Source organism: Octodon degus, unplaced genomic scaffold, assembly GCF_000260255.1.
Source record: "Octodon degus isolate 3935 unplaced genomic scaffold, OctDeg1.0 scaffold00008, whole genome shotgun sequence".
NCBI classification, from domain to species: Eukaryota; Metazoa; Chordata; class Mammalia; order Rodentia; family Octodontidae; genus Octodon; species Octodon degus.
The window spans coordinates 26,653,786-26,678,296 of NW_004524584.1; the positions used below are offsets into that span (position 1 = coordinate 26,653,786).

At 40.1% G+C, this 24,511-nt stretch overlaps 1 pseudogene; it reads right to left on the reverse strand.

Moving 5' to 3' along the window:
• Positions 1–8,612: 8,612 nt before the first annotated feature.
• On the reverse strand, positions 8,613–9,487 carry LOC105743998 (annotated as a pseudogene).
• Between the last annotated feature and the right edge of the window lie 15,024 nt (positions 9,488–24,511).

Below are 24,511 nucleotides of genomic sequence, written 5' to 3' on the forward strand. Positions count from 1 at the left end.
TATATATCACTATCATATGACATTTTCAGTTCCCATGGGAAAATTTCCATTAGGGAGATAGCTGGTTTCAATGGCATTTGCAGTTCTAGGAGTCTCTACACAATGATTTCTGTAACGGTTGCACCAGTCTTCATTTCCACCCACGGTGGAGAATGGTTCCCTTTTACCCGCAGCCTCTCCAATCTTTGTTTTTGGTTAATTTCTTTATGGTATCTCTTCTTACTGTGGTGATATTGTATCTCAGTGTTGTTTTAATTTGCATTTCATGTATGGCTAGTAATTTTCAGCATTTACTCATCTATTTATTTGCTTCTATAATTTCATCCACTGAGGGATATGCGCTCATCTTGGATGCACATTTCTGACTTATAACTTTAAATTATGCGGTTCTAATGTTTCTTAGTTCTTTATAAATTCTAGAGAGTAGACCTTTGTCTGAGTACTTATTAGTTAACTTTTTTTAATTTGTGGGTTTTTTTCGTTTAGTTTGTAATTTCTTTGTACATGCAAAAACTCCAGAATAAGAGGAGGTTCCAGTTGATAACTACTTCAAGTATTTTCAGTCTCATTTGGTTTTTGTTCATGAACTCTTTGCCTACCCAGATGCCTTCACGTCCTCCTACTTTCTCTTCCAAGTGGTTTAATGTTTCTGTTTTCATATTTATATCTTTAATCCATTTTGACTTTAGCTTAATGCATGATGATAGACCTGGGTTAAGTTTTAGTTTTTGGCAATTAGAGAGCCAGTTTTTCCAGAGCAATATGTTAAAGATGCTATCTTACTTCCAATAAACATTTTTGGCACCTTTGTCAAAGATAAGATGGCTCAGTGTGTGTTTAGTTCTATCTGCATCTTCTATTCTATACCATTGATCCTCAGATCTATTTTGTAGCCATACTGTGTTGATTTTATCGCAGTAGTTTCATAGCATAACTTCAAGTCAGGAATTGCATTGCCTACTGCCTTGTCTTTTTAACCCAAGATTGTCTGCTATTCTAGGTCTTTCCAGGTTCCAAATAAATTATATCCATGGTTTCTCTACAGCTGCAAGGTATGTTGGTGGTAGTTTGATAGTGATTGCATTATACCTGTACAACAATTTTGAGAGTATGTCCATCTTCACAATGTTGATTCATCCTATCAAGTAGCAGGGAATATCTTTCCATTTTCTGAAATTCTCTATAATCTCTTATTTCAGAGTACCATAATTTTCATTGAATAGACATTTGACTTCTTTAATTAGGTTAATTCCAAGTTATTTCACTTTCTGCATTGCTATTGTTAAATGAATTGTTTCACTAATTTCCCTCTCTGTGTTTTTATTTGTGTAGAGGAATGCTATTGAATTTGGGTATTGACTTTGTATCTTGCAATGCCACTGAGATTGTGTATTAATTCTAGTAGATTCTTGGGGGAGTTTTTTGGGTCTTGCAAGTAAAGTATCATGTCATCTGCAAGTAAAGATGGTTTAATTTCTTTACCTATGCTTATTCTTTTATTTCTCTGTCTTGTCTAATGGTTCTAGCTAATGATTCCAGAATTATATATAATAGGAGTGGTGATAGAGGACATTCTTGTTTTGTACCAGATCTGAGAGTAAATGATTTCAGTTTTTTCCCATTTAGAATTATGTTAGCTGTTGGGTTGTCATAGATGGCTTCTATCAGATTGAAGTAGAGGCCATCTATTCCAATTTTCTGTAGGACTTTGAACATGTATGAACATTAGACTTTGTGAAATCCATTTCTCCATTGATTGAGAAGATCATGTGGTTTTCAGATCTGGCTCTTTTGATGTAATGTTTTACATTTATAGGTTTGCATATATTGAACCATCCTTGCATCCCTGGGACGGATCCTATCTGGTCATAGTATATGGTATTTTTGATGATTTGCTGTATTCCATTTGTTAGGATTTTATTGAGAATTTTTGCCTCTATGTTCATGAGGGAGATTTGCCTATAGTTCTCTTTTTCACTTGTGTATTACCCTGGTTTTGGTATAAGTATAATACTTGACTCTAAGAATGATTTTGAGAGGATTGCTTTGTTTTCAATTTCAATGAAGATTTTGAGGAGTATAGGGATTATATCTTCTGTAAATTTCTTGTAGCATTGAGTTACGAATCCAGCAGGAGATGGAATTTTCTTAGTCGGTACTTTTAGAATTACATTTTGTATTTCATTGCCTGTTATTGGGTTAATAAGATTTATTATATCTTCTTGATTTAGTTTTGGTAATTTATACCTTTCTAGGATTCTATCAATTTCTTCTGTGTCTTCTATGGTGTGAGAATAAAGATTCTCAAAATAGCTCTTGATCTTCTGAATTTCCACTGGGTCTGTGTTAATTACACCCTTTTCATTCCTGTTTCTATGTGAATTTTTTCTTTCCTCTTTTCTAGGGAGGGACTTGACTTATCAAATTTATTACATCTTTGAAAGAACCAGCTTTTTGATTCATTAATTCTTTGAACTGTTTTCTTTGTCTCTATTGAATTAATTTCTGCTCTAATCTTTATGATTTCTTCTCGTCTTCAGGCTTTGGGTTTAGTTCCCTCTTTCTTTCCTAGATGTTCATGGTGCATCATTAGGGTTATTATTTGTTTCCGTTATGTTTTCTTAATGTGTGAGTTCACAGCTATAAATTTACCTCTAAGAGCTGCTTTCGTCGCAGCCCATGAACTCCAAGAAATTGTGCTTGAATTTTCATTGAATTGTAGATGTTGTTCAATTTTTTCTTTAATTTCATCTGGGATACATTGGTGGCTTACTAAAGTGTTGCTTAACTGGCATGTATTTAGGAGTTTTTGTGGTTTCTTTTGTCACTTATTTCCACATTCATTGCACTGTGGTCAGATAATATGCATGGAATAATATCCGCATTCTTGCACATATGTAAGCATGACCTATGGACTATTATTTGGTCTATTTTAGAAAAAGACCCACGTGAAGCTTAAAAAGTATATATTCAGATGCGTTTGGGTGGAACACTCTGTATATGTCCACTAAGTCCATTTGTTCAAAGCTCTGGTTCAGTTTTGCTACTTCTCTGCTATTTTTTTTTCTTTTTGACCTATATTTTTGTGTAAGGGGGTTTTAAGGTTTCCTGTTAAGATTGTGGTGTTGCATATTAGCGTTTTCATGTCCATTAAGATTTATCTTATATAGATGTGTGCTCTCGTGTTTGGTGCATACATATTTATGAGTGTTACCAATTCCTTTTGAATGTTTCCCCTAAACTGTTTATAGTGGCCTTCTTTATTTCTTTTGATCATTTTTGGTTTGAAGTTGAGACTGTCTGAGAGCAGCATTGTTAGTCCTGCTTCTCTGAGTTGCTGGGGAGTGTAATATTGTTTTCTATCCTCTGACTTTCAGCCTATGAATTTCTTTATAAGTTATGTGTGTTTCCTGTATATAGCACATTGTTGGATTGTGTAGCCCAATCCACTGTGCCATTCTGTGTCTTTTAATTAATGAATTGAGTCCATTTTCTTTCTTTCTTTTTTTTTTTTCTTTTTTTTTCCCTCAGGGTCTCACTACATAGCCCACATCAGTAGCAATCCTCCTGATTCTGCCTCCCAAGTGCTGGGATTACAGGTGCGCACCACTGCGCCTGCACGAGTCCATTTATATTGATGTTTATAATTGACATGTATTGACTTATGATTGACATGCTATTTTAGTGCTGTTGTTTAGTCCTTTTTCTACTGTCTTAGTTACTATTCTCTCGTTGCTGGGACAAATACCCGACACTCAAAATGAAGGAAGGAAAGGTTTATTTAGCTCACAGTATGGAGGTTTCAGTCCATACTCAGCTGGGTCCAACGCAGAGTAGCACATAGCAGAGGGCAACCTTTCATGGTGGTGGCAAAGAGCAAGAGAGCAAGGGAGGGGCAGCAGCAGCTCAAGCAGCTAGCTTCTCTTCCCACCCTATATTGTAATGCAAATTACCTGCTGCAGGGTAGGGGAAGTACTCACACCTATGGGTACTTCCCAGTATTTACCCACCTATGGATAATCCCAGCAGTATTAAGACCCATAATCCCAGCCTTGGATCACACATAATCCCAGTGGATCATGAGTTAATACAAATTCTAGAAGCCCTCACCCCATGACTGCATGAGGCTTTGGGGGGACAACTAGACACAAACCATAACATCTACTGTGTTGAATTGTTTGCCCTTTTTAATGCTTTCCTTCTGTTCTCATTCATTGAGTTCTGATCATTTTGTTCCCTCGCTAGAACATCTTTTGGTATTCTCTGTAAGGTTTGCTTTATCATTGTGAAATTCTTTACTCTTTTTTGTCATAGAAGTATTTCACTTTGGCATCAAACTTGAAAGAGAGTTTTGCAGGGTATAGTAGTCTGGGCTGGAATTTGTTTTCATAGAGGACTTGAAGTACTCTGCTCCATGCTCTTCTTGCCTCCATGGTTTGTTAAGAGAAGTCAGCCATAATTCTGATGGGTTTTCCTTTGAATGTGATCTGCTGCTTTTCTCTAGCTGCTTTCAGTGTATTATTCTTGTGCTGAATTTCTGGAATCTTGACTACTATATGTCATGGTGTGTTTTTCATTGGGTTGAGGTTACTTGGCATTCTATATGCTTCATTTACTTGAATGTCAGATTGTTTCCTCATATTTGGGATGTTTTCTGCTATTTCTTCTGCCCATATTTTTTTAACATCATTTGTGTTGACTCCTTCTCTCTCATTGATGCCTATTAGTCTCACATTGTTCATCTTTGCATCATCTTGCAGGTGATTAATTATTTTTTCCTGCATCCTAGTTGTTTTTAAGAGACCTTTTATTACCTTTTCCCTAGGTTTGACAGCGTCTTCAAGATCTGAAACTCTATATTCCCTTTCACTCACATGGTTTTTCTAGCTTGTGATTGAAATTATAAGTTCCTCTATATCTCTTTGACTTTGCTTCATGCGATATATTTCTTTCCTGTATTGCTCATTGTAGGAATCTGTGTCTTTTCTTATCCCCTCTATTTTTTTTAATCAGTGTCTTCTTGAGAAGCAGTTGCTAATTTTGTACTTTAGAGATTATTTATGATCTCATTTCTTCTATATTTTTCTGCATTTGATCCTTTCCTTCATATGATATTGAGAGATTTCTTTATTTCAGAGATTAATTCTTATCTGAGTTCTTCTTCACCTTGCTGCTGTTGTTTCTTTTCATTCAATGTTAGTCAGAGTTCTTTTCTTGTTTTAGAGATTATTTCTGATCTGAGTCCCTCTATACCTTTCTGTTATTGTTTCTTTACTTCAGACGCTAGTCATTCATACATTTCAGCTGAGCTAATGTCCTCTACACTTGTTTCAGGTGCCTGAGATTACATTTTGCTCCTTGTCTTTGTTATTTCATATAGCACTGACCTCTGACCTTTGATGTAGAGCACTGATGCATTTATAACCTCAGCACTTACTGAAATTCGGGTGCAGACATCTAAAGTTTGAGTTTATCCAGTTGTGCCTGGTTTGGGTCTAGCTTTTGTGCTCAGCTCCTTCCTCCTGCAGCCCTTGGATGTGAACCTGTTGTGCCCCTTTGTTGTGCCCCTGGTCCAGGGGCGCAAGTGAGAACAGGAGCTCCCCCATACACTAGAAGGGCCTGGGCTTGGGCTGGGCCTGGGTTGTCCTGAGAGCTTGGCAGAAGTTCTCACTCACTTGGTGGGCTTCAGAGATTGGTTCTAGAATGGTGGAGGGGCCCCGGGGGCAAATCATAGGGTCTCACTCACGCAGCATGCCTGGGATTGGTCCAGAGGTCCCACAGGCCCTTTGTAGCCAAAAGCTGTCCCACACACTCACTGGGCCTGCATTTAGGCTAGGTCTGTGGAGTCCCAAATATGCTGCAGAAGTTCTTCACTGGGTGGGCTTGGCGGTTACTCTTCAGGGGTCCTCTTGGGCGCGGCAGAGGGTCTCACTCTCACTCTCCTGTAGTTCCTGGGTTTGGTCCGGAGAGTTTCCATGTTTGCACTGGAGCAGGAAGCTCTCCCACACACTTGTTGTGCCTGGGCTTGGGCTGGATCTGTGGCATCCTGAATGGGCTGCAGAAGTTCTCACTCAGTAGGTGGGCTTGGGTTGGGGGCAATCCGGAGGGTTCCCGAGGGAATGGCAGAGAGTTTCACTCAGGCGGCATCATGGGGTTTGGTCTGGAGTTCCCGCGGGTGCACAGGAGCCAGAAGCTCTCCCACACACTCCCATGCGATCTATTTCTTTCCTGTATTGCTCCTTCAAGGATTCCATCATTTGTCTAATCGCTGCTATTTTTTAAATCAGTATAATTGAAAAACAATTAATAATTTTTTCTTTATAGTTATCCTTTCTTCACTTCATTGTCCTGTTTGTTCACTTCAGAGATTATTTCTTATCTGATTTCCTCTATATGTTCCTGCATCTCATTCTTTACTTCAGATGATAATTATTCGGAGATTTCTTTTTCTTTGTTCAGGGGTTATTACTGATCTTTTTCCGCTATACCTTTCTGCAGTTGTTTCTTTACTTCAGATGCTATTACTTCAGATATTTCAGCTGTGTGATTCCCAATTTCTTCTATGCTAGTGTCTTCTGCCCTTGTTCTGGGTAGGCTCAGGGCCTGAGACTGCAGTTTACTCCTTCACTTTGGCATTTTGTATAACACTGTCCTTTGCTGTAGAGCTTTGGTTCAGTTATGACCTTAGCACCTACTAAAATTTGGGTGCAGATCTATGAAGCCTGAATTCTTCCAGTTGTGCCTGGCTTGGGTCTGGCTGCTGTGGTCAGCTTCTTTTGCTGTGTCCCTTGGAAGAGTACCTTTTTGGCTCCTCGCAAGATTTTGTGCTCTTGAGTTAGCTGTGTTGTTTGGACCCCTAGCCTCTCTGGAGGGACTTCAGCTGCAGAGTTTCACCCCATGCCTGACTGCCAGTCCTGGGCTAGGTCTGGAGGGATGCAGAGAGCAGGACAGAAGGACTTACAAGAGACACTGCATTGAGTCCAGAGGGATCCAGGATGCAAAGGGGAGCGAGCTAGCTCTCCCGTATACTCGCTACGCCTGGACTTAGGATGGGTCTGGAATGGTCCAGAAAGCACAGCAGAAGTTCTCACTCACACTTTGGGCCTGGGCCTGGGCTGGTCTTGGAAGGGCTCGGAGGGGTGCTGAGAGCAAGGCTGAAGGTCTCACTTTCAAACCAGACTTGGACTGGTTCTGGAGGGGTCCAGCTGGCGCAGTGGCAACAGGAAGCTCTCCCACTCACTCGCTGGGCCTGGTCTTGAGCTGGGTATGTAGGCATCCTGAGAGTGCAGCGGAAGTTCTCACTCACATGCTGGGCTTTGGGTGGGTCCGGAGGGTTCGATGTTATTAGTGTTTAGACAAGATATAATGAATGCATCTTGTCTTCTGAATAACTACTCTGAGGACAATGTACAATGTATTAGTCATTGTAATTATCCTACTAACTTGTTTCGAAACTGTTTCATTGCTATTTCTTTCTCAATAAAATGAATACTTCAAATGAGAAAAGTCTATATTTCCAGCTTGAATCATTCAACATAATCCAAAATTTGAAGCCAAAGTTAGGAACACCTTTCATTTATTGACTTCACTGAAATGAAAGGACATTGAATGCACTCTGGAAACATCTATGAACCACGTATTTCCCCAAGTCATAGCCAGTCCAGCAGTAAATGCATGTATGATGTCAAGCAGAAGGGTACACACCCACTCCTTCCGTCTATTTTGTTCCATCTACTAATGTTGATTCACTGAGAAGACATCCCATATGATAGGACAATGCAGTCACCATCAGGTAGTGGAAAGCTCCTGAAGCCAATGGCACAAGAGTGCCACAGAGCACCTGTGCAAGCCATTGTCTATCCCAGAGGCACACCCTGGAGAGATGCAAAATGAGCCCTCAGATCTAAATTCCTCTCTCTTCTCTTCCTTTTCCTCCAAACTAAACTCCTCTCTCTTCTCATCTTTTTCTTCTGATCTAAATTTCTTTGTTTGCCTCCTTATCCTCCACTATCTGCCTCTTTGTCATTTGCTGGGAAGAATTGCTGTGACATCTAGGTGATCTGAAAGAAGCATACAGTGAATGTACTCATATAAAATAGAAAGGACTCCCTGGCCTCAGCTGCCTCCTAGGATAGAAAGGCCCTCATTATTTGTGACTCCAGAGGACAGTTATCATTTACAGATAGAAAAGGGCTGAACAGTGAGCCCCCATGAATGAGATAAGCCATTTAAATCTGGAGACATTACAGATGGGGATGCTGCAGCTTTCCCTGCCTTTCTGAAATCTCAAGATGAAGAAATGCTTTCCTTCATTTTCAATACCTACGCCTTTCATAAATTTGTGCCATTTCATGCATTTGGAAGATATTTTGTGCAAAGATCCCTATTTATTTGCAAGCTGAAGGTTTCTTATAATGAATGGAATTCTCAAATAAATGTAGCTCAGTGATATGCACTGTACTCTGTGCACCAGTGTCTCTTTGTGTGAAGGTAGAAAATCTGTATTTCCAGATGTGTAGTCTATAATGATGAACGGTTTATTGAGTGAGCGACTAGAGCAGACACAAGGAACCAATTGACACTTATATCTATAAAAGTGATTCATATTCTTCTCACTGATTTAACTGATGACACAGAAAAATGTTTGCATTTCACTTCAGTTTAAGATTTCCTAAAATTAAGATCATAGAGTGTATAGATGTGTAGGTGCCAGAAACTAAGATGCAGAATGCAAAGAGGAGTCTTCTGAAGTGCATTTTGCAGGCAAAGAGCAAAAAGACCATCCTGTAGGGGTAGGAATAGAAGAAGGAAAGGATTGAAAACACTGTCCTGAAAGGGATGCAGCTGCATGGGTCCCAAGTTCCTGTAGAAATTTCTTTCTTCTGCTACACATGGCCCCCAGGGAGAACATCAAGAGCAGAGAAGCGAGGAATTGTTGGCATTTTCAGATGAAAAAAAAAAGTCAACATTGTACACTCTCTATTCTTTTAGCTTGAGTTGTCTTACAGGAGAAAAGCTTTAAAAAATTATTTGGCTTCATGGTCCACACATATTTTTATTGGATGGCACAAATAATAGATCAGGCAGTGTCGACCCAGGAGCAGCCAGCGCACCAACTTGGAAATCCTTATCTTCAGCCAAACCAAAAGGGAGTGGGGGGAGAAATGGTAGTGATCTTGGTGCAGTAGAAAATCCAGCCACTTGGCTAACCAAAGCCCCTAAATAGTTAAAGCAAAAAAGTTACATAATACTCAACAAATGTCAAGTTTTTCATGAAGGAGAAGACCATCACCTGCACAAGGAACATGAGAAACTGAAAACATATCCTGGAAATCACCAGGCAGTAAATGAACAGATCCAGAGTTACCATGTGTCTCTGCCTGATAGCCACTGCATTCACAACCAGGATAAAGCCATTTGTGCCAACCCCGGTAAGGAACAGCAACACTGCTATCAGGAAATGGACAGTGGCCTGAAGCGTTAGCATGCTGCAATCAAGAAAGTCTGAGATGTATAGATTTTTAAGGAAGCTTCTATTACTCAAAGTCTATTTTTCTTCAACTAAGACAGCACTACTTTAGGGGGAAAGATTCTAACCATGAAGTCAATGGTGGAGCAGGGAGTTGTGCCTCTATTTTTATCACTGTTTTCTCAGTTTACTTCTGACACATTCAAGTAATAAATAGTCTGGGAATACTTTGCTTCCTGCTCATGGTTATTGCATTTTCATTCTTAGCTTTCATGGTCACCATATACAAATACTGGAATTGGATATCTTCAGATAACTGCCAAGTTCTTCATAGAAGGAGCACCAGCCAGAGCTCCTCACCCTTCGTCTCCACCTTGAGTAACAACTAGATGTCATATCTGGGATTCTATTTTTCATTTTGAAGATATTTTTCAAAAGTCACTTTAGAACAAAAAGACAAATTCTGCTATCACTGTGTCCCAGAGCTAGAATTGTAAGACTTGCATGTAGAAATTCTGAAATGTATAAGGGTTGAGGAAATCAAAGCCTCCCAAAACTGAAAATATTTATGTAACAAAAATTATTCTATAACATGCAGAGTATTAATCAACATAAAAGGACAGCAATGAGGTTATGTATATGTGTGGATACTGCATCAACCTCCACTTCTACAGAAAAGAGTACAATTATGTTGAGGAAATATTTAGAATTGTCATATTTGTTATTTTAATATTTTAAATGTTCCAGCACTCGTTTTTTTTTTTAATATTTTGTACAGAGTCTCACTATGCAGTTTGGATGCATAGTGGTCCTCTTGTCTCAGCCTGGTCAATGATTCAGTGAGAGGTGTACACCACAAAACAGGTTGCAGTGGCTCACTCAGCAGGTGGCTGGCACAGCATGTAGTATCAGGGATTGAACCCGGGGTTGTGTGCATGACAGGCAGACATTTGGAATACCAAGCCATCTCTCTGACCCCACAGTTCATATTTTATATGTTCCTATGCTCAGTTGGGAACCTTGGGCAGACTAAGAGCCAGGACAATTTTCAAAGGTGGAAAATTCAGTCACTATGTGGTTATGACAATCAAAAACAATTTAAGAAGATAGGAAGTTTGAAGCTGACAGACTGTCATATAAATGTCTGTGTATGCTGATCTTCCCTCTCTTAATTTACTATCTGTTAGGTAAACTCTCCAGAACAAGTTTCTCTGCAAAATACCTATATTTCACAAGACTGAACCACTAGCCACAAGCTTGATATCCAACAAAAATGTTCAAACCTCAGAGGAGTAGAGACAGGACTGTTACCTCATGTAAAAGGACTGTTTTCTCAAATTTTGTGGTGTCTCAGCTGTAAGAACCTCACTACAACATTGGGATGGATTTACAATGTTTCTTGCAAGCACTGAGAGATTTTGTGTCAAAATGAGTTTAGACTTTTAATTAAGTGACTCACCAGAGAGTCAACATGTTTAGTTTGTAAACATCCTCATCCTGTACAAGATGAGGGCATCGACATTGTGTGAGTTCTACACCCCCAGCCCCAGGGTAGATTGCTTATAATATAAGAAGGAGAGAGTGCCACAGCTGCTGCCCTTCTCTTTATATTTCACTGTTTTCTTCTGCCATGATCTGCTGCTTTCTACCATGTGTCACTGCTTGAAATACAGCCAGGTATATCATGAAACCTCCACAAACTGTGAGCTAAATCTACCTTTCCTTCCTTAAATTTTGGTGTTGGGTATTTTGTCCCAACAATGAATAAAAAGTAACTGAGTCACAATTTGAAAGTGGGGTCGTTGCTGTGACTAGCTGACCATGTCATTCAATAGTGTCTACAAATGGCTTAAAGGAAGAGATAGGAGATGTTGTCTATTTGTGAAGAGCTGAAACACTGTCAAGTGTTCTGTATGGGAGATGCTGGTCAGAGATCAGAAGACCAGAATTGTGATAGAAATCTTGCCCTAAAAACAACACAGAAGAGATTTCTTCTGGGAAGTAGGAGTGCATTGGATGTTGGGCATTAGACAATTTGTGTCATGATTGGCAGAAAGTTTGTCTGCATTTTGCTCCTGCACAGAGATTTGCCTGAGACTGAAATTAAATGCAGTGGACTAGTTAATCTTGCAAAAGAAATCTCAAGGCAGTCAAATGTTGAGGCAGTAGCATGGCTATTGTTGGGGGAGTGTAGTGAGATATATGTTGAGAATCAAGAGCAAAGAGCCAGGCAGAAAGATTAAAAATGTTGTGAGTTTAGCTAGAGAGAAAGCACCAGAAAGACAGTGGACTGCAAAGATAGAGCAGGGATCTCCATTGCTCAGAAGCAGCAGAACAAAAAAGACATCCTGAGGGCATCACAAGACATCTTTCACAGCTTGAGAAATCCAAGATAGAGACTTTGCTTTGAAGAGAAAGCCACACAGCCTCATGCTCCTGAATGAAGGCAGAGGACACGCTATGTCCCAGAATGGTGGTGTCATAGATAATTTGTTCCATGGAATCACATTCAGAGTGTTCAGCAATCCAGACAACTGATCCTTTCAACCAAGAGAGAAGAAAGTCTTACTCCTGCTCAGGCTAGCGGAAGACCCTGGCATCATCCTTATGACTTTGGTTTTATGGACACACATATTGCAAGAGTTCTGAGGATAAGAAGGCCTCTACTTAGATTTCAGAAGCTGTGGGAGGCCAGGCTCTTGTCCCTAAGAGGGCAGTGTATAAAGCTGTGAGCGAGAAGCCTATTCAGTGGAAACCTCAGAAGTTTGGTAAAGCCATAAATGTGGATTGTATGAAAAAAGATGCAGGGATTGAGCAAATCTAGCATCAGAGAACAGCCATGAGAGCTGTGAACTGAACTGCCTTGGGGTGGGGGGAGTCATGTAAGTCTTTTGGTGCTCACAACTCATTACAGAGTGCTTTGAATGTTCCACATTGAACTACATAACTTAATAGTTGCCCTTCTGGATTTTGGACTTGTTTTGGCTTCCAATTGTTAGTGCCAAGCTGTGTGTACCTTTTGTAATGCTAATGTTTATCGTGCACTTTTGAATATTGGCAGTATTTAACTTTTCATTTGTATAGGGTCTGACACCTAAGAGTGCCTTAAATCTTGTATTGAACTTGTGGTTTGGAATTTTGGAATTGCCTAATATGTACTAAAACTCTTAAATATTAGGTAACTCATTGAGATGAACTAAAATACCTTTTGCATAAAGGTATGAGCATGAGTCTTTTGGGTACGGGTGCCCAGGTGAAAAATGTTCATGGTTTAAAAGAAGCATGTCTATTTACCTGAAAATTGGTTGAAGAAATTATCTGTTTGCCAAATTGAAAAGGGGTGGATTGTACTCGCTGATACATTGTGTCAACTGGAGAAGTTTAGAAATTTAATTAAGTGACTCAGCAGAGAGGCAGGCTTCTTAGTTGGCAAAGATCATCCTCCTGTGCAACAGGAGAGCATGGACATTGTGTGAGTTCTATACCCCTAGCTTCAGGGTAGCTCATTTCTAACATAATGTGTGGAGAGAGGCTGGTTAGAAGCCACAGCTGCTGCCCATCCCTTTTTCTTCCTTGTTTTCTCCTGCCATGCATTGCTAATCTCTGCCGTGTGTCACTCTGCCTGGGAGCCAACCAGGTATATACTGAGTGCTACACTAATTGTGACCTAAATAAATCTTTTCTTCCTTAAACTTAGCTATTGGGTATTTTCTCCCAGAAATGAGTAAAATGTAACTAAGACACTGCAACACCAATAAGAAAAGGAATTTGGCTTTGTACTGGCCTTCCCCAAGACCTCCTCATCTTTTCATGGCAGAAAGAAACCAGTACAGCAAGAACGAATCTGCTGATCCCTCACCCCAGGTCCACTGGACCAAACAAGAGAACTCACAGAATATGTATATACAAAATAGTTAGGATAGATATACAGCTACTTTCTCTTAGTTCAATGTGAAGAAATATTTTTACTAATAGTGTTTAGGCAAAATATCATGTCTGCATCTTGTACTCTGAAGAACAATGTATTAATTATTGTAACCCTACTACTAACTTGTTTTCGAACTGTCTCATTGCTATTTCTTTCTCATTAAAATTAATTTAAAAAGAATTAGACTTTCAGATGTTGCACATTTCTACTTTGCCTATTTTATAGTTTATGTTCTTGTTTTCTTCCTACCATATTTTCTTTCTGTGGATCACTCCTGGGTCAGTCACCAAATGACTCAGGGCACACTTGGGAATGTACAGCTTAGTAGTTGCACTCCACAATGCAATGGGGTTTCCTGCATGTGCCTCTTTAAGAAGCCTGCCTCCTGGTCCAGATCCTATTCTCAAGCTGTGTATAGGAAATAAGCTTACTACAGGACAGTACTGACCTCCTGAGACACAGGGTGTGGACAGCAGTGGGTCAGCACAGGATGTCCACTGGTTTCAGTATCGGTCAGATTGAGGTCTGTCACCCTGATGCATACTGGAAAGTTACATCGAACTCATGTTTTGGAGGGCCACAGTGAAACTGTCCAGAGAATGGCTGAATCTTCTGGGTAGCAGGGAAGAGACAGTGAGAGCACAGCTGTGTCTGCTTGGAGCCTGGACCTCTTTCCCCAAAGCCATCAGGTTTCATCATTGACGCTGCTGTGTGCTTTCCCCACTGTGAACACACCCAGTTTACTCTCTGAACAGCAGAAGGCATTACATTGCTTCCTTATTGCTTCTCATAGTGTGGAAGAAGTTGAACACAGGAATCTTGAGGGACACTGAACCGCTGTGCAGCCCACAAGCATTGCCAAGAGTCCTGCTCACACCCTTGCTTCCTTCCCTCATTATTTTATTCTTTCATCCTGTTTTTTCAATTTTGTCTATTTTCTAGTCTATGTTCTTGTTTTCTTCCAACCTTATATTCTTTCTCCTTTTTTCTTCCTTTACTTGTCCTTCTCAGTTCTGCTTCAACTAAATCTTCTGGCTCCAGTTACACGTCATCTGGAGTTTGGGATTAGTTCTTCATCAAGTGCTAGGATTATGGATGTTAGTGCTCTGGCTAGGTAATTTTTAATTACAATGTAAGGAAGGGAGTGAAGCTAGCTAGCTGCCTTAGCTGACACCCCTCCCTTTTGTTCTGTCCTGTTTGATGATGCCATAAATGGATGCTCTCTGCCCTGTGACATTCTGCCTTGCAGACAGCTAAGTATGGACTGAAACCTCTATTGACTCTAAGCTAAATAAACCTTTTCTTTCCTTATTTTTGTGTTATGTATTTGTTCCAGAAATGGGAGAAGAGAAACACAATCAGAATTTGGTATCAAGAGTAGGGTCATAACTGTGGTTAAATCTGAACATGTGTATTACAAGCTTTTTGAAATGGCTTATGGGAAGAGAGAGGCAAGGTTTGCAGTTGCCACCTACAGGAGAAGCACTGGAACAGCTTCAGATCTTCTTTATAGGAAATTCTATTCAGTGCTCAGAAGAGTAGAAGGCTGATAGAAAATTTTGGTTGGAGTTGAACCTTCCAGATGAGAGATAGTTGCCCTCAAAATGAGGTTAGGATGAAATAGAAAATGAAAGAGAAGTAATTCAGATAGTTTCCTTTCCAGGTACAAGTTGAAAGAGTCATGGGGAGAGAGCTGGATGTAGGGGCCAAAATAAGACTTTGGCAGAAGTCAAATAGAAAGTGAGAGATGGGTTCTCAGAGGGGTATCAGAGGAGAGAGGGGCATGAAGGGAAAGAGAGGCTAACAGTTTTTAATGAAGTTTTCAGATGTGGGTGTCAGCAATGGGTGATGTTTGAAGCTTGAACTCCACACAGAAGGGCTGTCAGTTAACAGTGGCAAAGCCCATGTCTAAAGGCACCCAGAAAGGTTCTTGACATCCTTTCTGGGTTTTGACACCAAATGTTAGGTACAAACTGATGCAATTGACCATATTGGGTATTCTGACATGAAAAGATTTACTGGAGGTAGAAGCAGTGGGCTGGTGATCTAGCAGATCAGCACAGCAGAGAACAAGTCACAGTGCAGGGCTTTGTGGTGTTTTATGGGGAGGGTGTTTGTGGGTTTGAGCCACTGGAGTGTAGGGTGAGGTGGAGAGTGATGATGGGCTGGAAAGCCCAGATCACTGGCGGAGGTTATTTTTCTTCTTTGTGGTTTGACTCTGCATGGAACATAGGGAAAGTGAGCTGAATCTAGTGTACAGAAAGGAGAGTGTTTGGGCACACGTGCCTGGGAAACCTTGAGTCCTGACTCATCATTTATGTTGAAAATCAAGAGCAAAGAGCTGAGCAGGATGATTTATAATGTTGTAGGTTTGGGTAGAATGGAAGCTCCAATACAGTTGTGGAATGCAAAGACATATCTGAGAGGATTTCCATTGAAGAGAAGGAACAAGAAAACAAAAGGAATGATTTGAGAACATCACAAGAGACTGAGGGTCTCCAGCCTTGTAGCCTCAGAATTGCAAGGGTAAGAGACTTTGTCATGAGAGGAAAACTACAGAGCTTCAACTTCCAGAATGGAAGTGGTGGTCACTTCAATTGACAGAATGGCGCCAGTATGGAAAATTCATTCTTTGGAATAACAGTCAGATTTATGAGCAATCCAGGCACTTGACTCATACAGCCAAGAGAGAAAAAAGCCTGGCTTATGCTCCAGCTGGCAGCAGACCTTTTGATCATCCATATAGCATTGGCTTTATGTGCATTCAGAGTGCAGGAGTTCAAAGGTTAAGGTGGCTTCCACCTAGATTTCAGAAGAAGGCCTGGGAGGCCAGGCAGTGTGCCCCTGAGGTCGCAATGTGTGAAGCAAACAATGAAAAGCTTAACATGCTTTGGAGATCCCAAAATTTTGGAAAAGCCAGGAGTGTGGGTGATCTAAGGGAAATTTCAAAAAGGGCACAAAGCTGACCTAAGAGAGCAGCCATGGGAGATACCAGCAGAGGTGCTGTAGGACTGGAGCCATGTAAGGCTTTTGGAGTTCACAACTCATTGCAGATTTCTTTGGATGTTCCACATGGAAATATAGAACTCTATGTTTGCCCTGCTGGATTTTGAACATGTTTTGGTATCCAATTGTATGTGTCCAATTGTATGTGTATACCTTCTAGAATTCTTATGTTATCATGCACTTTGAATGTTGGGAGTGTTTAAGTTTTCATTTGTAGAGGGGCTCAAAGATAAGGAGTTGCCATAGATCTTGTAGGAGACTTGGGATTTGGACTTTTCAGCATTGCTGGAACTGTTAGGAGTTTTGCAACTCTTAGAGATGGATGAAAATGTCTTTGGCAGAAAGGGATACACATGAGTCTTTAGGGTTTCAGGGGCAGAATGTTATGGTTGGTGTCTAGTTGACCATGAAAATCCTCGTGTAGTCATGGTGCAGCTTCTGTAGTTTGTGATTGATTCTTAATTCATTGCTGGTATGGGTGTGAGTAACCTGGGGAAAATTCTCTACATTACAATGTAAGGAGGGGAGAATTGCTAGCTAGCTTCCTGAGCTGCAGCCACTCCCCTTTCCACTCTGCTCTTTGCTGCTGCTATTAATGGATGCTCTCTGTCCTTTGTCACTCTGCTTTGGAGTCAGCTGTTTATGAACTGCAATCTCCTGTAAGCTACATATACTTTATCTCCTACATTTGAGTATCGAATATTTGTCCCAGCAATGAGAAAATAACTAAGACACACTCCTTCTGTCTCAGGGCTCTAGACAGAAGGTTGAAATTATAGTCCTGTACTCCCATGCTGGACTTGCAGGCTACAGTAAAAGCAGAGGGACGGGATCCATGCCAATAGAGAAAGAGGTCAAACTCTGATATGTTGAGACCATTTGATAGGTCTGCTGAGTCCAGATATAGAGGGATCCAGAGAGACAAGATTGAGAAGCTTCTACTCTGAAGACAAGACTCACCAGCACAATATCTAGAAATTCTCCAAGAATATTATGTGTAGGAAAGGAGGCAGCTGATATGTATTTATAAAGTTTTATAATACTTTGTGGTTCGAGTCCAATATAACTCTTGATAATATTATAAGTATACAAACTTAATCATACCTTAGTTTTAGAGCAAAGATTCATGAAATAAAATCACAATTCAGGATCTTAGAGAAAAAGAAAGCCTGTTTTTTTTTTTTTCCAAACCTCTGGATGATTTCAGTTCCTCCTGGTTGCTGCTGGTGTCTCTGCTCCCGTACCCCTTCTGTAACACACATACAGGTTTCCATGGCACATACAAGCTAAGCTGTGGATGTGAGACGAGCAAGAGTTCATCTGTGTTGCTCCTTCCAGAAAGCAGCACCATTCACCTCTAGAACACTCCTCTAACCACATCTGGGTGCAGGATGGATGAACTGTAAGCTACATACAGGAAACCGGAGTTGCTGCTGTGTACTCTGGGCATCAGGTTTGACCCTGAGAAGACACAGAGGACATAATATGTCTACAGCTAACAAGACACACTCATCTCTGGATTCTGGAGCAAGTTCTGTATGAGTTTCATGCTGGGGATTCAAAAATCAAAATTGGTTTCTTTACTGTTGATGATTGGCTAATCTAAATCTACAGTTTATATCATCACACAGCAGCTGAAATTTGCCACTAAACTTTTTTATTGAACATTTTAAAAAATAATTTTACTGAGAAACAAACAACAATGAGACAGTTTCAAAACCGATTAATAAGACAGTTTCAAAAATTAATACATTGCACACTGTTGTCTTACTGATTATGCATTGAACAAGATGCAGACATGATATCCTGCCCACAAACACTATTACAACAAATCTCTCTATTCATTGAATTAATATAATGCAGCTGTATATCTATCCTAAATATTTTGAATATGCAGATACAAAATGGTCTTTCATTGGTATCACTCTTTTTATTAGTTTTCAGAGAAGGGTATTCCATTGTCATTTAACTATTGTAGGTGCATGAATTCAGTAAAATATTCCAATATAGTCCAGTAGACCATAATAGTAGTGGGTTTTCCATAAGAATGTTAATGTCAGAAGTTGTTGACTTGAGCCTTTTACAGCTCAGCATATTAATATGGTTTTACTTTTTATACTTCGTTTTTATACTTTCCTACTGGATGGTTAAGACCAAGATAAAGCAAGACCTACATAACAAGAAATGTAACTTTTGTTCCTGATAAGGTCAGTCAAATCCCCTCAGGATTTATCCTGAATCCCTGTACCGCAGTTTTTAGATCCGTTGTCAGTGTCAGTCTTGTGGATGAGTCAAGGCCATTGCCTGGCCAATCTGCTCTCTGCGAATGACTTGATCAGGAAACTTAGGACACAACTGAGTTACATGATGTTGCAGTACAGGTTCTCCTATGTCCTGAGTCTTCACTGACCTTGAAAGGTTAGGACCAAAATGCTGGCTGTCCTTGCAGCTTTCCTTTTCTCTAATAGTTGGTCTGCATACTTAGGTTGTTAACACTCCAGAAGAGAAGCTTATTATTATTACCCTGCAACATAGGCAGTTGAGCTTAACCTCACTATATGTCTAAATATCAAACATCTTAGGCATAACATGGAACACATATTTTCCACCAGGTATCGATATGTTACACTTTAAGTCCCTAAAGATTATGAAGGAAAAAAATTAGAAAAAATATTTTAAAAATAGGAATAAACAGTTACATATTTTTACATAGAAATTTAGAAATCTAGCCATACATAGCATTGTAGCAGGACAGTCCTGTGACATTCTTTTCTTGTCTCTTGTTTTCATTTATTACCCTTAAAAATATTAACTAGAGAGACTGCATGACACTAATTGTTATGTCATACCAAGCAGTATGTACTTAGAAGACCAGAACGACAGGCCTTCCAAGCGTGACCCTACCATCACACATTGCTTTCCTCAGTGAAGTTAGTTAGCTCACAGGTATTAGCATATATAGTTGATCAGGATGGGAATCCTACCAATTAACTTCTAGTTGCAAAATCATGCTAAAGATCCTCAGGATTGTTTTCTTACACATCTTGTGCAAATAAATGTATGATTTTGTCTTTGTCATGTTTCCTAGAGTTTCTCCTTTCCTTCTCTTCATTATCTAAATTTCCAGTTCTCACTTTCTTTTTAATTGTATTGTACCTTTCTATGTTTATTTCTTCTTTTGAGTTCTTACACTAGGGAGACTACATGATATTTACACGTGTGGTTCCAGTTTATTTCACTTACGAGTATACCTTGAAGTGACATCCACTTGAATAGAAAGGCCTCAAGTTTAGCATTATTTATATCTGAATAATACTCCATTGCAAAAATACCACATCTTTTTTATCCATTCCTCAGGTGACAAGCATCTTGTTTATTTCCAATGTTTGGCTATCACAAATAGTGCTGCTAGAAACATGGGTACACATATATCACTATGATATGACATCTTCCCTGCCCCCAGGGAAAATTCCCAGTAGGTGGAGAGATGGATTGGGTGGGATTTCCAGTCCCAATTTTTTAAGGAGTCTCCACATTTATTTCAATAATGGTTGCACCAGTCTACATTCCTACCAGCAGTAGAGAAGGGTTCCTTTTCCCCCACAACCTCTCCAACATTTGTTGATTTCTTAATGATAGATTCTTTCTGGGGTGAGATGGTACCTCAGTGTTGTTTTAATTTAATTTCAAGGATTTGTCGCTAATCTTAAGACCTAGTTTTATGTCATTAACATTAGCCAAAGAAAAGGGGATGTGGGGTCTGAAGAGGTAGCCCAGTAGACTAAAGTGCCTGATTAAGCCAGTTTAGCCAAGATTTAGAAACACAGACCAGCAGAGGGACCACAGTTTGATCCCTGGAGCCACATAAAATGCCATCCCCAGCCCTAGTGAAGGTTGAGCTGCCCACAGTGGTGTACATTTGTATGGTGATGTACATCTGTAATCCCAGTGGAAGGGATTACAGCAAGATTACTACGAGTGCAAACTGAGTAGTGAGACCCTGTCAGAACCAAATACATTTTTAAGAAAAAAATAAGAAGTTTTGACTTTACTTTTGAAACGTACTTGAAATTAACTGTTTCCCGAATCATCAGCCATTGCACCAGATAATGTATCTCACAAGTCAATAAGATTGGAATTCCATAGTCCTCCAAACTACTGATTTTGCCACAGTAGGAAGACAAGCCCTGTGGCAGCAAGACTAAGTAACCAAAAGTCATTGGAGAGGTCCTGAAGTCAAACGCACAAGAGTAGAATCAAACTCTTCGGCAAGGCATTGTCTGGCCCAGGCACAAATGTAGAGAACTTAGGAAAGGGGCCTTCAGACATCAGCTCTTCTCTCTTCTCAATCTCCTGCTTTTCATCCACCTCTGAGCCATTTCATCATTTTCTAGGAAGTGTCACCATAATACCTACATTCTCTGCAAAACGGACACAGCAAACATGTTCAGAGGGATAGAGAAGGACTCCCAGTCCTCAACCTTCTTTCTGATCTGAGATGAACTTCATTATCTGTGACTCAAATAAAGAGAACAGAAATAACTGCAGGTACAGAAGGGTTCATCTCTTGGTGCATCTATGTCAGAGAACTGTACACCCCGCTGACTTTGGCCTACAGAACTAAGTACTGTAGTACTTATTTGATGAGGCCAAGGAACTGCTTTTCTTCCTCTTAAGAACATTGAGAGAATTATGGTTTTTTAAAGCACTTTGAAAACACTGTGCACAAAGATTCCGATACCATTTCGCTTGCAAGATGACAGCTCCATATCATAGCCAGAACTCTGACATAGATGTAATTCACTGATATTTGCTGTTCTGTATAGAGCAGTGATCCTCTTATAAAGAAAGAAAATCTGCACGTGTGCCTCAGAATGCAGGGTCCCCAATGATGAGCAGGACATTTAAGGCCATGATGTTTACTGGTGAGTGAGGGGAGACAGAATGGAGAGACAGACACAGGAAAGCCTTTGACTCTTATATCCTTTAAATTGATATAAATCCCTCTCACTGACCACACAGACCACACAGCAGGAACTTCTTTGCATTTTTTTTCAGTTTAGAATTTCCTGAAATTAAGATGACAGTGTGTATTGATGGGTAGCTTCCACCTATCAAGTTCCATAACAGAATGAAGGACTTCTCATACTGCAAATCTTGAGAATTAAACACAATAGCTCTGGTGTAGTAGAAGAGGTAGAGGATGAGGAAGGACAGAATAGACAGCATTGCCCTGAGTGGGACTCCACAGGAGGGATTCCAGGTTACCTTTGCAATGGTTCTCATCTTCCAGGTATGTCTCCCCAGGGAAAAAATCAATAGCAGAGTGGTGCAGAGGAAAATAATTAAAGGTACAATAATATGAAAAATAAAAATAGAATGTGGTACAATGTCTATTTTTTTGGTGTGAGTTTCATTATTAGACAAAAACTCTCCCAAAAATTTTTCAGTAAGAGTATGTATATAATTTCTGTGAAAGCCTGTACCAATAGCTGCAAATAATGCAGACCCCAGGATCATCCAGGGCACCAGCTTAGAAATCTTCATCTTTAGCCATGAAAACAGTGGGTGTGGGATGGTGGAAATCTTAGCACAGTAGAAAACACTCAGCCATGTGGCCAACCAAAGGCCCCAAATATTTGTAAATGTAATAATTGCATTAAGCTCCTGGAGTACTGACTGATTAATGAAGGAGAGAACAGCAAGGGATAGAAGGAAGACAAACAACTGCAGACAAATCCTGGAAGTCACCAGGCAGGATATGAGCAAATCCAGAGGAGACATCTGTCTGTGCCTGATGAATCCCACTGCATTCACCACGATGATGAAGCCGTTTATGAATATCCCAGTAAGGAACTGTGCAACTAGCATAATGAAATGGATAATGACGTCATGCATTTGCAGTTTCAGAGAAAGAATATCAGCCATTTCTTTAAAGTTGCAAAGAATTTCAGACGGTTTGAATCACACTGTCCACTCTTCTTGGGCTAGAGCAGGAACCCTTTGAGGAGCTAGATCCTAACGATGAACGCCATGGAGTGGGTAGGCAGTGTGCATTTGTTTTTATCCCTGCTTCCTCGGTTTAGCTCTGAGACATTCAAATAAGAAAGAGATAATCTGGCAATGATTCTCTTCCTCATACTAGCTTTTGCATTTTCTACTTCTTTTACATTTCATGATCCATATAAACAAATAGTTGAACTGGATACTTTCAGGTGGCTGCTGGAGGAACAGAAAGAGCTTCATCACCCTTCATCTTCACCATGAGTAAGTAGTTATGCTACACTTGGGAATTAGCTTCATATTATCAAGGCATTCTATAAAAGGTACCTTCATATATCTCTTCTATTATTGATATATCCCATGGCCAATAATATAAAACTCTCTCATAGTAATTCTCTAATGCCCCAACTCAGAGCGTATTTTACTTCCTAAAATTGGAAGCAGTTATACAGTAAATTCTCAGGGTACAAAACTAAGTACGTGTCAATATAAAAGCAAGGCCATTAGGATTCTATGTACATTTGGACACTACTTCTAAACTCCAGTGTGAAAGTAAAGGATAGTATTTGTTGTTGGGAGATATATGAAATTTGTCTCGGTTACTTTGCTTTCATTGTTGGGACAAATACTTAAAACCCATGATGAATGAAAGAATGGTTTATTTACCTCACAGTTAGTGGATGTTGCATTCCATGGGCTGTTGGCTCCAAGACAGAGGGCAGCAGCTCATGGCAGCAGAAAACATTGAGGAGCAGAGGGGAGGCAGCAGCTGCAATGTCTGCTGTGCCTGTCTCTCTTCCCTCCACAGCAACTCAAAACACCAGAGCTAGTTCAAAAAGGACAAGTAGCTGCCTCAGAGACATGAGCTCTTTCCGGTTGGCATGGCTGCAATGATAGACCTCCTCCAAACAAGTTGCACAGAATCCTTCTTCAACCCCTTTATGAAAAAGGCACATAGTCTATGTGCACGAGTTGAGAAATTTCCAACAATTTCAACAGTGCTGAAATTCCAAATCCTCAGTTTCCAAGGTCTAAGGTAAACTCTTAGGTATGAACTCCTGTACAAGTGTAGTTAAACACTTCCAATAATCAAAAGAACAAGATAAACTCTACTATTCCAGTAGGTATACATGGGAGGATACAAACCATTGGAACCAAAAGAAGTCCAAAATTCACAACGGCAAACAATACATCCCATAGTTCCATATGGAACATCTGAAGAAATCTGTAACAAGTTGTGGGCTCCAAAAGCTTTACATGGCACCCCAGTGGCACTTCTGCTGGTAGCTCTGATCACTTTTTTATGGTTCTGGCTTTGCTGTCTCCCTGAAACTTTCCTGAGACAATCCATATTTTTGACTTGTTCAGACTTCTGGAGTTTTCAAGGAGTAGGCTTCTAATGCTCAGCTTTACACACTGTCCTCTCAGGGACACAATTCCTGGCCTCACAGGTCTTCTGAAATCTAGGTGGATACTTTCCTTATGAAAGAACTCCTGCATTCTAAATTCATTTAAAATCAATGACATGGGATAGATGAAATTTATGCTGCCAGATAGAGCAATAGCCAGTCTTTCTTCTCTCTTGTCTGCAGTAGTCAAATGCTTGGATTGTTGTATACACTGACCCTAATTCTGAGGGAAAAATTATGTATGTCAGTGCCATTCTGGAACTTGGCATGACTGCCTCCTCCATTCTTGAACATGGCACTCAGCAGCTTTCTGATCAAGGCAAAGTAACTCACACTTGCAATTCTGAGGCTACAAAGGGCAAGTACCTGCCAACTCCTGACATGGTAGATCTTTTCTACTGTCCTGTTTGTCCTGAGTAATGTAGATCTCAGCTCTATCTTTGCAGTCCACAGCCTTCCTGGAGCTTCCTTTTTGTCAAACTCACCACATTTTAAATCATTCCTCTGGGTTCTGTGCTATTGACTCTCTAAAATATATGTGACTAAATGCCCCACACAATAGCCATGCCAATGCCTTGACATTCAACATCATTGAGACTTCCTTTGATAGATTAACTAGTTTACTATGCTTAATCTCAGTCTCAGACACAGTCTCTGGGCAGGAGTAAAGCACAGACAAACTTTCTGCTAATCTAT